The sequence below is a fragment of the Hevea brasiliensis genome, chromosome 8 (assembly GCF_030052815.1).
Source record: "Hevea brasiliensis isolate MT/VB/25A 57/8 chromosome 8, ASM3005281v1, whole genome shotgun sequence".
NCBI classification, from domain to species: Eukaryota; Viridiplantae; Streptophyta; class Magnoliopsida; order Malpighiales; family Euphorbiaceae; genus Hevea; species Hevea brasiliensis.
The window spans coordinates 100348779-100359884 of NC_079500.1; the positions used below are offsets into that span (position 1 = coordinate 100348779).

At 31.1% G+C, this 11106-nt stretch overlaps 1 long non-coding RNA gene across 1 annotated transcript; it reads left to right on the forward strand.

Moving 5' to 3' along the window:
• Positions 1–743: 743 nt before the first annotated feature.
• LOC131182386 (uncharacterized) lies at positions 744–10378 on the forward strand. Its single transcript, XR_009150738.1, has 2 exons — positions 744–1011; positions 10071–10378. It is a non-coding gene; the product is annotated as an uncharacterized LOC131182386 (long non-coding RNA).
• Positions 10379–11106: the final 728 nt, after the last annotated feature.

An 11106-nucleotide genomic window follows, 5' to 3' on the forward strand; every position in this document is an offset into this window, starting at 1 on the left:
AAGCAGGGTATTAGACGGAATATGAGAGGCTGTCTCGCTTGAATATCTGGAATGAGCCTTGGGCGCCATCTCCTCCTAACTTTAAGATTGGCAGCCCTCGTCCCCCAGATTCCCCTATTCTGCATATAGCAGATTTACTGAAGCCTGGAGTGCACCAATGAGATAGAGAAATATATATTTATGAGATAGAGAAAGGTCCCTAATATATATTTATTTATTCGTTGGGGAAAGAAAGAAATTAACCACCAATCAAAACTTTCACTTCTTCTTCGCGTTGCCCAAAGAAGAACAACCTCGCATCCATCTCCGTCCAGCAACTTCGGCCAGCAACCAGCTTTGACGTGGATGGTAGCATCACAGATCGGCGACATCTAGGGGCTCCTCAACGGCAGTGGACAGTGGTTGGAGATGTGAGAAAGCAAGAGAGTGAAAGAGAGAGAGTGAGTGAAAGGCGTCAAATTTGAGTCCTCTTTGGCCGGCGATCCTGGCAGTGGTTCTGATTAAGGAGGATGGCTTTCAACTCCTGGCAGTTCAAGCATCCTGTCGGGACCTCTCTCACCGGTTCTAATGGTGGTTTCCGGCAACAGCAAGAAGAGAGAGAAATGTGTTTGGCAGTAGGTTTCCAGTCACTTTTCCAGCGATCCTCCCTTCGGATAGGAAATCCGAGATCACCGATGGACTCAGGATCACGAAATCTTCGAAATAGAATCTGTCCCGCTCCGATCGGTTACTGTTTGAAAAAGGCGATCATCGGACGGTCAAGATCGTTTAGTGAGAATTTTGAGCTTTTTTTTATTTTTAAAAATTAAAAATAATTTTATGATAATTATTAATAATTTTTTGGTATAATTTAGGTACGATCGGATCGATAATAGTTCATTAGCGTCATGGCTGCATTTTTCGGTCAGATCTGACTGTCTGACGGCCTGTCTTGAAACATGATCGATATTATAGTCAATCCTAACATTTTCAGACGTTCTGGACACGATGCAGGTGTCAGATTTTACATAGGTAAACCCAAACTCTAAATTGTTCAATTTTTATCTTATACTAGGTTTAAAATAAAATTCATAAAATATTCGTGAATGATCAAAAAATTTTGGTTCCTTTTCCAATAGCCTTATAATATTATTAAGAATTGCGAGACAAGTTTATAAAATTTTTAAAGTTAGTTTAGATAGTTCTTAAAAAATATTAGTTTTAAACCTTACAATTGAATTGTCTGATGTTGTGATTATTGACTGGTTTGGAAGGCTCAAGAGGGGCCATATAATATTGATAAGATATGGGTTGAGTTTAGAAGTGTTATTTGAACCATTTTATAGGTTGAGTAGGTTTTAGGTATAGGAAAAACTCTATCGGTTTTTCGGCATAAATTAGGCTGTCTGTTGTCTTTTTAGAGTCTTATTTCGAATTAGTACTAATAAATGTATAATATAATTAATTGGATGATCGAGGTCAGCTATTTTTCCTCCATACAGTAGCCACAATAGTCTCTGGTGTACAGTGAGTATATATTTATTTTATTTACAATTTCAATATTATTATATTTCTGGCATACTCATGCATCACTTATACTTATATTTATGTAGTTAAATATTAGACATGCCCTGTTTTGCATTTGTACTTGATGATATTACTTTGATTGTGTGTTTTGATAATATGGAGCTGTGTGTGTGAGTTGGTGTGTATGTGGAGTATATGGATATGGGTAGAACGGGTAGACGGGGTTGGAGCTTGACTCGCTAGGACCCGATTCTTATTATGGATGAGTCAGGGTAGACACGGCTTTGAGTTGATCTCACAGGCCCCCGCATATGGATTATTAAGCGAAAGTCCGGCTTAAGTTAATCTCACTGGTAGGCCTTGGATTAAGAGAGCCGAATAGGGGAATTAGCTCCCCATATATGTATGTGTGAGTATGGATGTGACACACGGGTGTGTGATTACTCCAGATTATCTTTGATGTGACCTAATATGATTTGTATGAAGATGACGCATCTCATTTCTAGGGATACATTAGAATTAGATATTTATAGAGATTGTATGTAAAATAAATATCTTACTCTATGAGTCAAACACTCACTCCTGTTTATCCTATTTTTTAGGCTACAGGAGGAGTTTTTTTTCAGAGTAACTTGCTTTCTTCCTCGCAGGTTTAACATCAGTTATTTAATTATTTTATTATTTTCTAAATTTGAAATCTAAAACTCTGCATGTGTTAGCAGTCGTATGGTACCTGTTAGGAATTGTGTTAATTTAAATTCTTGAGGTTAATAAATAAAGATATGTATGATATTTATTGTAAATGATGGTATCAGGGTCGAGCGGAACTCCCTTGACTTCAGTTTTTTATGGTTATTGGGTTGGGTTGACCCGAATAAAAATATTTTATTTTATTTACATGTTGGGCCTCAATTTTTGGGCCTTGGTTATGGATTTGAGAATAAGACTTACTACGGAACTTGGGGGCTTTATGCCGGCTCAGGTCCTAGTGTCGGTCCAGTCCACGGGATCCGGTCGTGACACATTAAAAGGCTCTATGGGCATCTGTAAGAACAACAACAGACAGGCTTTGTAGGATTGCCAGAAGCCAATTACAAGAAAGCTTTCCTTAGAGGCTCAATTTGGCTAGACAATTGGCAGCTTTGTTTGAATATCTTTCTACAAGAGCAATTAGAAAATGATAGAAGGAAGATTTATGAGAATTAATGGCTGCAACAGTGGCAATCAACAGTACTGCTACTGCTAAAATAGTGATTTGAGTTATTCTGGCAATCCATAAAGCTGTACTTGCATTATTAGAGGCATATTGAAGATGTTGAATTATTCTAAATTTGTTAAGAATTAGAATATTAATTCATATGGAACCCACAATTTAGAACATGTAGAAGAGGAAAAAAAAAAGCCTGAAAACTTGCAATTAGGCCAATGGTGTATATTTATACGTTAAATTAGTACTTATGTCCATGAAATCTCGAATGTAAAGGATCAGATAGAGAGAAAGAGTTGGATGGTTTGAACCAAAGGAAAACAAAAGACAAAGTTGATAATTACAATGCTTCTGCTTTGCTTCGTATTTTTAAGCTTTTAAAATTGACTAGTGCCCGCAGCTTTAACAGTGAATCAATGTGATGATAACTAACGTATTTTAACAAATCTGATGCCATTATTTTGAGATGGTTTGCCATCATTTTTATCTGTCTTTGAAAATTTTTTGTCATTCTCATGATTCGGTGGATCATGATTTCAAGTGAATTCTCGAATGTAATTACTATATTGTAAGAAAAAGTTGTCAGTCCATGCAGAGATTTGCTAGGTTTAAGAAGTGTCTCCTTTATTTGTTGTGAATGACAAATTGCTTTTGATTCTAAAGGCTTATTTCTTCTGCAACAAACTCTATTGTAAATAACATATTGATCCTTCAAGATCTACCTAGAATTAATACCATTTATTTTCAAATGATCTGCAAGATTTTTTACTATTCTCATGATTCGATGGATCATAATTTTAATTGAATTGTTGAATGTAATAATTACATTGTGAGAAACGCTTTCTTTTTCAAAGATAGGATACATTGAAATAATAATAATAATACAGCTCATGAACTGTAATCAGCTTTGCTCAAGATGAGCATGTGTCCTCTCTCTCTACATAAGATAGGAAGAGAGAGAGAAAAATTTCTATAAGACAAATGAAATTTGTTTGCTCAGTCTTGCATATTATATAATCGACCATTATCAGCTATACCACCATTGTTGTGAAAATGCAACCTTTAAGATCTTTCCCTATTCATTCTCACACTCAACCCCCAAATAGCTCCTCAGCATATCCTCTACGCGCTCAATTAATTTTGTTTATACTAGCTAGTGGTTATTTATCTACAGGAATACTTCTTCAGTGGGTAGGTAACTTTAATGAAAAGAATTATAAAAAATCGAGGTTGTTCTATAATATTGTGGGTTGGAGTCAACTTGTGTATTTAGTTATTCTTTTTGTTGGGCTACGTATCAAAACCAATACTAACTGGTTTACTAGGATACAAGTTAATTAAAGCAAATTAAAGTACGTAATTCAAACATTTATAGAATATGTATGTGCTGTAGCAATGGCTATATTTTATAAAGAAGTTGACAAGGTTACAGATGAATATTTAATACTAGCCGCATTTTGCTATTCCCTGCATTGATACTTTTATCCAGATCACTTATCCCTACTTGGATTTTGCACCCACAATCCTTTTCTGCGAAATATTTGAGTATAGGCATTGCTCGGAGTGACAAAAGTGGCATAATAGCATGTTGCTGTGGTGGCTTCATTTTTATATTGAAAAACTATTTTCAGTTTTTTTATATGACACGTGAGGAATCCATCCAAGGAACAGTAGATGCTAATATTGGTGGTATAAGAGGGAATACTGATATTTGTGGTACATGAGAAAGTGAAGGCATTGATCTTGAAGATGTTGGTAGTTTTAGAGTTATTGATGTTCCTAGGAGCAGTGGAGGGCGTATTGTGGGGAATATTGATGCTGATGGAAGCTCTAGCAGTGGTGCAAGGCTAACTACAGGTTATAGAGGTTCTGGGAGTGAAGAAAGAATGTCCATTTATTTTTGTAGTTCCTGAAGACATTTATCCGAGCCTGATTCCAGTGACAAAAGTCATTAACTTTGATTTTGTATTATATTTAAGTTGTTGCACTGAAAACTTTATTAACTTTGATTTGCTGATACTAGTTAACTAATGTTTAAGGTAATTTTATTTGTATGTATGAATGAATGTGTTAATTGACTTGCTCAAACTGCTAGAGTAGTCATTTTGTATCCAGGTTAAAGCTCTAATCCACCTGATCAGTTAGAAGCTCTTTTGCTTAAGGATATGATGTATGGAGATTTTAGTTCATGAGTGATATTATCTTATTTTGATAAAAAAAGTTAATTCTGTTTGTAATTATTGTTAACTTGTTAAAATAATGAAAAGAGAAATGAAAGAACTGTTTGATGTTGAATAGATTTATTTTTCCATTTGGTTATCGGTATTCTTAATTGTTCATATCTGTTTGACGTAGAATTGTATAAAACTACGTCAAATAGATATAAACAATTAAGAATACCGATAACCAAATGGAAAAATGAATTCATTCAACATCAAATAGATCTTTCATTTTCTCTTTTCATTATTTTAACAAGTTAACAATAACAACAAACAAAATTACTTCTTTTTTTTTTGTCAAAATAAGATAATATCATTCATGAACTAAAATCTCCATACATCCTATCCTTAAGCAAAAGAGCTTCTAACTGATCAGGTGGATTAAAACTCCAACTTGGATACAAAATGCCTACTTTAGCAGATTGAGCAACCCAATTAGCATATTCATTTATACATACAAACAAAATTACCTTAAACATTAGTTAACTAGAATTAGCAAATAAAAGCTTAATAGTCAGTACAACAACTTAAATGCAGATGGCAACAACCTGAGAGACTGGCAAACTTTAGAACAAGCAACACTCTAATATCAACTTTGCTTAACTGAAAAGCAATAAGCAATTAAGTTAATTAAGATCATTTAAAAAAATAAAAAACTGCAATGAAAAAATTGAGATTTATTTTGAAGAAGCACACTAAAATATGGAATTTTTCTTTTTGATAAGTAAGAAGAATATTATTAATAATAAAAATAAAAAAAGAATAGAATTCCTCACAAAAACTGAGAAAAACAAGCCTACAAAAGCCAAGAAACCACCAACTAAGCAAACACAACCCCAACAAAAATACTGCTGCAAAAACAGACAACCAGAGCTGCAAAGAAAAGGAGCTAAGAGAAAATACAAAATCAAAGCAAATGACTTTTGCGACTTGAATCAGGCTAGGAGAAATGTCTTTAGAAACTAAGAAGATAAGTGGATATTCTTTCTTCACTCTTAGAACCTCTATGACCTATAGTTAGTCTTGTACTCCTGCTAGAGCTTCTACCGGCATTAATATTACCCACAGCATCCCCTCTGCTGTCCCTAGGAACATTCATAACTCCAAAACTACCAACATCTTTAAGCTCAATGCCTTCACTTCCTCCCGTACCACCAATATCAGTATCCCCTCATGTACCACCAATATCAGCATCTACTGTTCCTTGGATGGATTCCTCACGTGTCAGATCAAAAAACTGAAAATAGTTTTTCAATATAAAAATGAAGCAACCACAATAACATGCTATTATGCCACTTCTGCTATCCTGAGCAATGCCTATACTCAAGCATATTTCGCAGAAAAGGATTGTGGGTGAAAAATCCAAATGGGATGCGTGATCTGGATAAAAGTATGCAATGCAGAGAATAGAAAAATGCGGCAAGCACTAAATATTCATCCGTAACCTTGCCCACTTCTTTATAAAATATAGTCATTGCTACAACACATACATATTCTATAAATGCCTTCATTACGTACTTCAGTTTGATTTGATTAACTTATATTATAGTAAATCTGTTAGTAATGGTTTTGATAGCTAGTCCCAAAAAAAGAAGAATGATATACAGAGATTGACTCACACCCACAAAATGATAGAAAAACCTCGATTTTTTATAATTTTTTTCATTGAAGTTATCCACCCACTGAAGAAGTATTTCTGCAAATAAACAGTCCTTAGCTAGTATGAACAAAATTATTTAAGTGTGTGGAGGATGTGCTGAAGAGCTGTTTGGGGTTTGAGTGTGAGTATGGGGAGGGAAAGATCCTAAAGGTTGCATTTTCACAATGGAGGTATAGCTGATAATGGTGGGTTATATAACATGTAAGACTGAGCAAACAAATATCATTTGTCTTATAGTAATTTTTCTCTCTCCCTTCCTATCCTCTGCAGAGAGAGAGGACGCCTGTTCATCCTGAGCAGAGCTGATTACAGCTCATGAGTAGTATTATTATTTTTATTTCAATGTATCCTATTTTCAAAAAAGAAAGTTTCTCACAATATAATTATTACATTCAACAATTCACTTAAAATCATGATCCACCAAATTATGATCCACCGAATCATGAGAATGGTAAAAATTCTTGCAGATCATTTAAAAATAAATGGTATTAGTTCTGTGCAGATCTTGAAGGATCAATGTGTTATTCAGAACAGAGTTTGCTGCAGACGAAATAAGCCTGAGGAATCAAAAGCAATTTGTTATTCACAACAAATAAAAGAGATTAGTAAATCTCTACATGGAATGATAATTTTTTCTTACAATGTAATAATTATATTCAATGATTCACCTGAAAGAATGATCTATAGGATCATAATAATGGCAAAAAATTTTCTAAGGCAGATAAAAATGATGGCAAACCATCTAAAAATAATGGCATTAGATCTGCTAAAATACTTTAATTATCATCACATTGAATCACTGTTAAAGCTGCAAAAACTAGTTAATTTTAAAAACTTAAAAACACGAAGTAAAGAAGAAGCATCTGTAATTACCAACTTTGTCTTTTTTTCTCCTTGTTCACCCCATCCAACTCTCTCTCTCTCTCATATTCTTTACATTCGAGATTTCATGGATATGAGTACTAATTTAACGTATAAATACACTAGTCTAATTGCAAGTTTCGGGGCTTTTTTTTTTTTCTCTTCTATATATTTTGAATTGTGGGTTCTATATAAATTAATATTCTAATCTTCAACAAATTTAGAATAATTCTAACACCTTCAATATGCCTCTAATAATATAAGTACAGTTTTATGGATTGTCAAAATAACTCAAATCACAATTTTAGCAACAGCAGTACTGTTGATTGCCACTGTTGCATTTATTAATTCTCTTAAATCTTCCTTCTATCATATTCTGATGGCTCTTGTAGAAAGACTTGCAAGCAAAGCTCCCGATTGTCTAGTCAAATTGAGCCTTCAAGGAAAGCTCCTTTTTAATTGGCTTCTGACAATCTTGTAAAGCCTGTCTACTGTTGTTCTTGCTGATGCTCAGAAAGCCTTGTAATACATTTACGTTGCATGAGGGAAAAAAAAAAGCACATGCATTAAATAATAAAATTTGAATCATGATCCACCGCGTCAGGAAAAAGGCAAAAGTTTTTCTAAGACCAGGTAAAATTAATAGCATATCATCTAAAAAGATGTAGTATCAATTCTATTAATATTTTTTATATCATCACATTTGATTCATTGTTAAAGCTGTAGGGGCTAGTTAGTTTTAAAAGATTAAAAATAATATTAAAATTTATATAATTATTTAATCTTGATTGTTAATTAAATTTATAATTTTTATTATAAACTAATTTTCATTACATTCAGACTTAAATAATATGATAATATTTATCGTTAATTATGAAAATAATATTTAACTCATGTGGTTTTAACTAATAATATTTTTATCATATAAATAAATATTATAATTTTAATGTTTACCATGTAGTTTTAGACTAATTATAAAATAACTAAATAAATTTCATTTTTCTAAAACTTATTTACAAATTTGATAACTATATATATATATATTCTCTGCGTTTGTACTATGATCAATATGACAATATTTATAATTAAACAACAAAATATTATTTAAATAATCAATATATATATAAGTCATCCAACAATAAATCTAATATCAATTAATTATAGAACTATGACATAATTAAATCCAAATGAATAAAATAATAAATTAAATCGGATCAGTTTCTATTGGGGTTATTACTCTTTTTGTACTTATTTTTTTTTATTTTTCAATTATTTCTTAAATTAATAAAAGAAAATAAAATAGTAAAATAATAAAAGAAAAAGAATAGGCCCATCAAAAGGATATCATCTAATAATTATCGATGGTTATTTATGTCTTTAGCATGAAATTAGAATAAAAAAAAGAATAAAAATTTATTAAATAAGAGTGACTAATTTTGTTAATTTTAGGATCAATTACATTTTGCAACTCACAATGATAACATTTAGTCAATTTATTTCCATTTTAAGGATCTCTTCTTTTATTTTATGTCATTAAATATAAATTTGATTAAAAATGATCAAATATAAATTCTTTTAATGGTACAAATATAATTAGAATAAGTATATTTTACATAAAAAAATTATTAAACACTTATTTCATTAGAATTTATTGAATTTTGATAATTATTTTTAAAATTAAAATATTTTAGAAAACTTTTTTGTCAATTCAATTATGATTCATTTTTTATTATAATTTTCATTTAATTAATCATATTTATTTTAACATCAATATATATTTTTGAGTAGCTGTGTTAACTCCAGGCAAATAGTAAGTAGTCGTGCTTGTATTATTTATTTTAATTTCTATATAACAAAAATTTGGTGCCATTAATATGTAAAAAGTTATACCATCTCACCTTCACAGCTTCATACCAAAAAATATAGATTATTCAGTGTGTGTATATATATATATATATAGTCTTTCACTAATCATGATACGTCAATTTATATTTATATAAACAAAAAATAATAACGTAATATATTTTTTTCTAAAAAAAATTAAAATTTTATTTAACGTGTAATTATAGCATCAAGTTTTTTTTTTATCTTATTTATTTATTTAAAATTAAGAATATGACATTTTTGGCATCCATAGCCGTATATTTGATCACAAATTTAATCAATATCTTTTTTTATTTTTATTCATTTTTGCAATCATTGTAATATTTTTAAAGTTTCATATTGTAATTTTTTTTATTTATTTATTTCATTTGCTAAAAAAATAGTTTCTTTTATTGGCTCAAAAATTATATTTAAGTCATCTCAACATGATAAGCATTTTGCATATTGAGCAAAAAGAGAGACATTTTAAGACCCACAAAACATTTTACTGTACCTGAAGCCTAAAATCATCAATTAAGAAGAGAGAGGGGTAAGATGCCCTCTTTTAGACATATATAATAATGTTTATTTTAACACAGTTTAAGACCAAAAGATTTTAGCAACTATTTCCGGGCTTATGGTTCAGTCTTGGGTGACAGCGATATTTGGGCAACGAGCAAAGGGTGACAATGTCAAATGGCATGTGTTTGAGCGTCTCATTTTTTGTTATTAATGTTTGTTCATTTGTTTGCAGTCTGTCACTTTGCCAGAGATCCAACAGACAGAGGTAGGAGAAATTGAGCAATCCATCAATTTCTCCAATACAAACACCACAATTGGTTTTCAACGCCATAATTTTTCCTTCTATGTATAGTTTTAGAATGACATGTATACTCTCACTTAAAAAAAAAAAAAAAAACATATACTTTCATAACGCATAGTCAAATAAATTGAAAGAAGTATTATCTAGGGTGTTATCCATTTTGCTTGATGGGGATGTGTTTGATAAATGTACGCAATTAACTCATAAATCATGAAGCTATCAAGGGTCTTTAATCCTTATATTCCAACAAGTTGCATGGATTTGTCCGAAATTTGAAACTATTAGCCTTATAAGGGCCTTTTTCTCTTTTCCCAATTTCCACGTATATTTCAATCTCAAAAAAAAAAATCCATTATGTATTTATCTATTTATTTATTTGTCTTTCTTGGACTGGCATGTGAAAACTTTATTAATCTAATAATTTCAAAAAACAAAGTGATTCTTAAACTTTTGTAGTGAATTCCTTTACTACTAAATCATATATCATTTTCTGTTTGATCAAGACACAACAGTAGTTTGTATTAGTAATTTCAGAACAATTTGAATTATTCCTCCATTTTAATAAACCAATACACTGCACAGTGCACTTAGCGTGTAAAAGATCCCTCTACATGGGTGTTGTGGAATCTTTTAATGTTTTTGATTAGTGGTAGCTTGGTTTCGTAATTAACTCTTTTGAGCAATTATATATTATTTTGTCCATATAATCAATATTTGTTTGAGATGGAAATATGTAATTATTTGATGATCATCATTTGTGATATTATATTTGTTTATATTTGCTCATTAATTAATGGTATGTCAGGAGATATATATTAAGTTCTTAAGACATATGTGGTTTAGTCTTAAATATTGTTTATAGTCAATATGCACGTTTTCATTGGTGTTTTTGGAAATAAGTAGCTTATTATGAATTTCTCTTGATTATTTCTAAGTATTTGTGTTAAAAGAGAAATCATTGAGGACC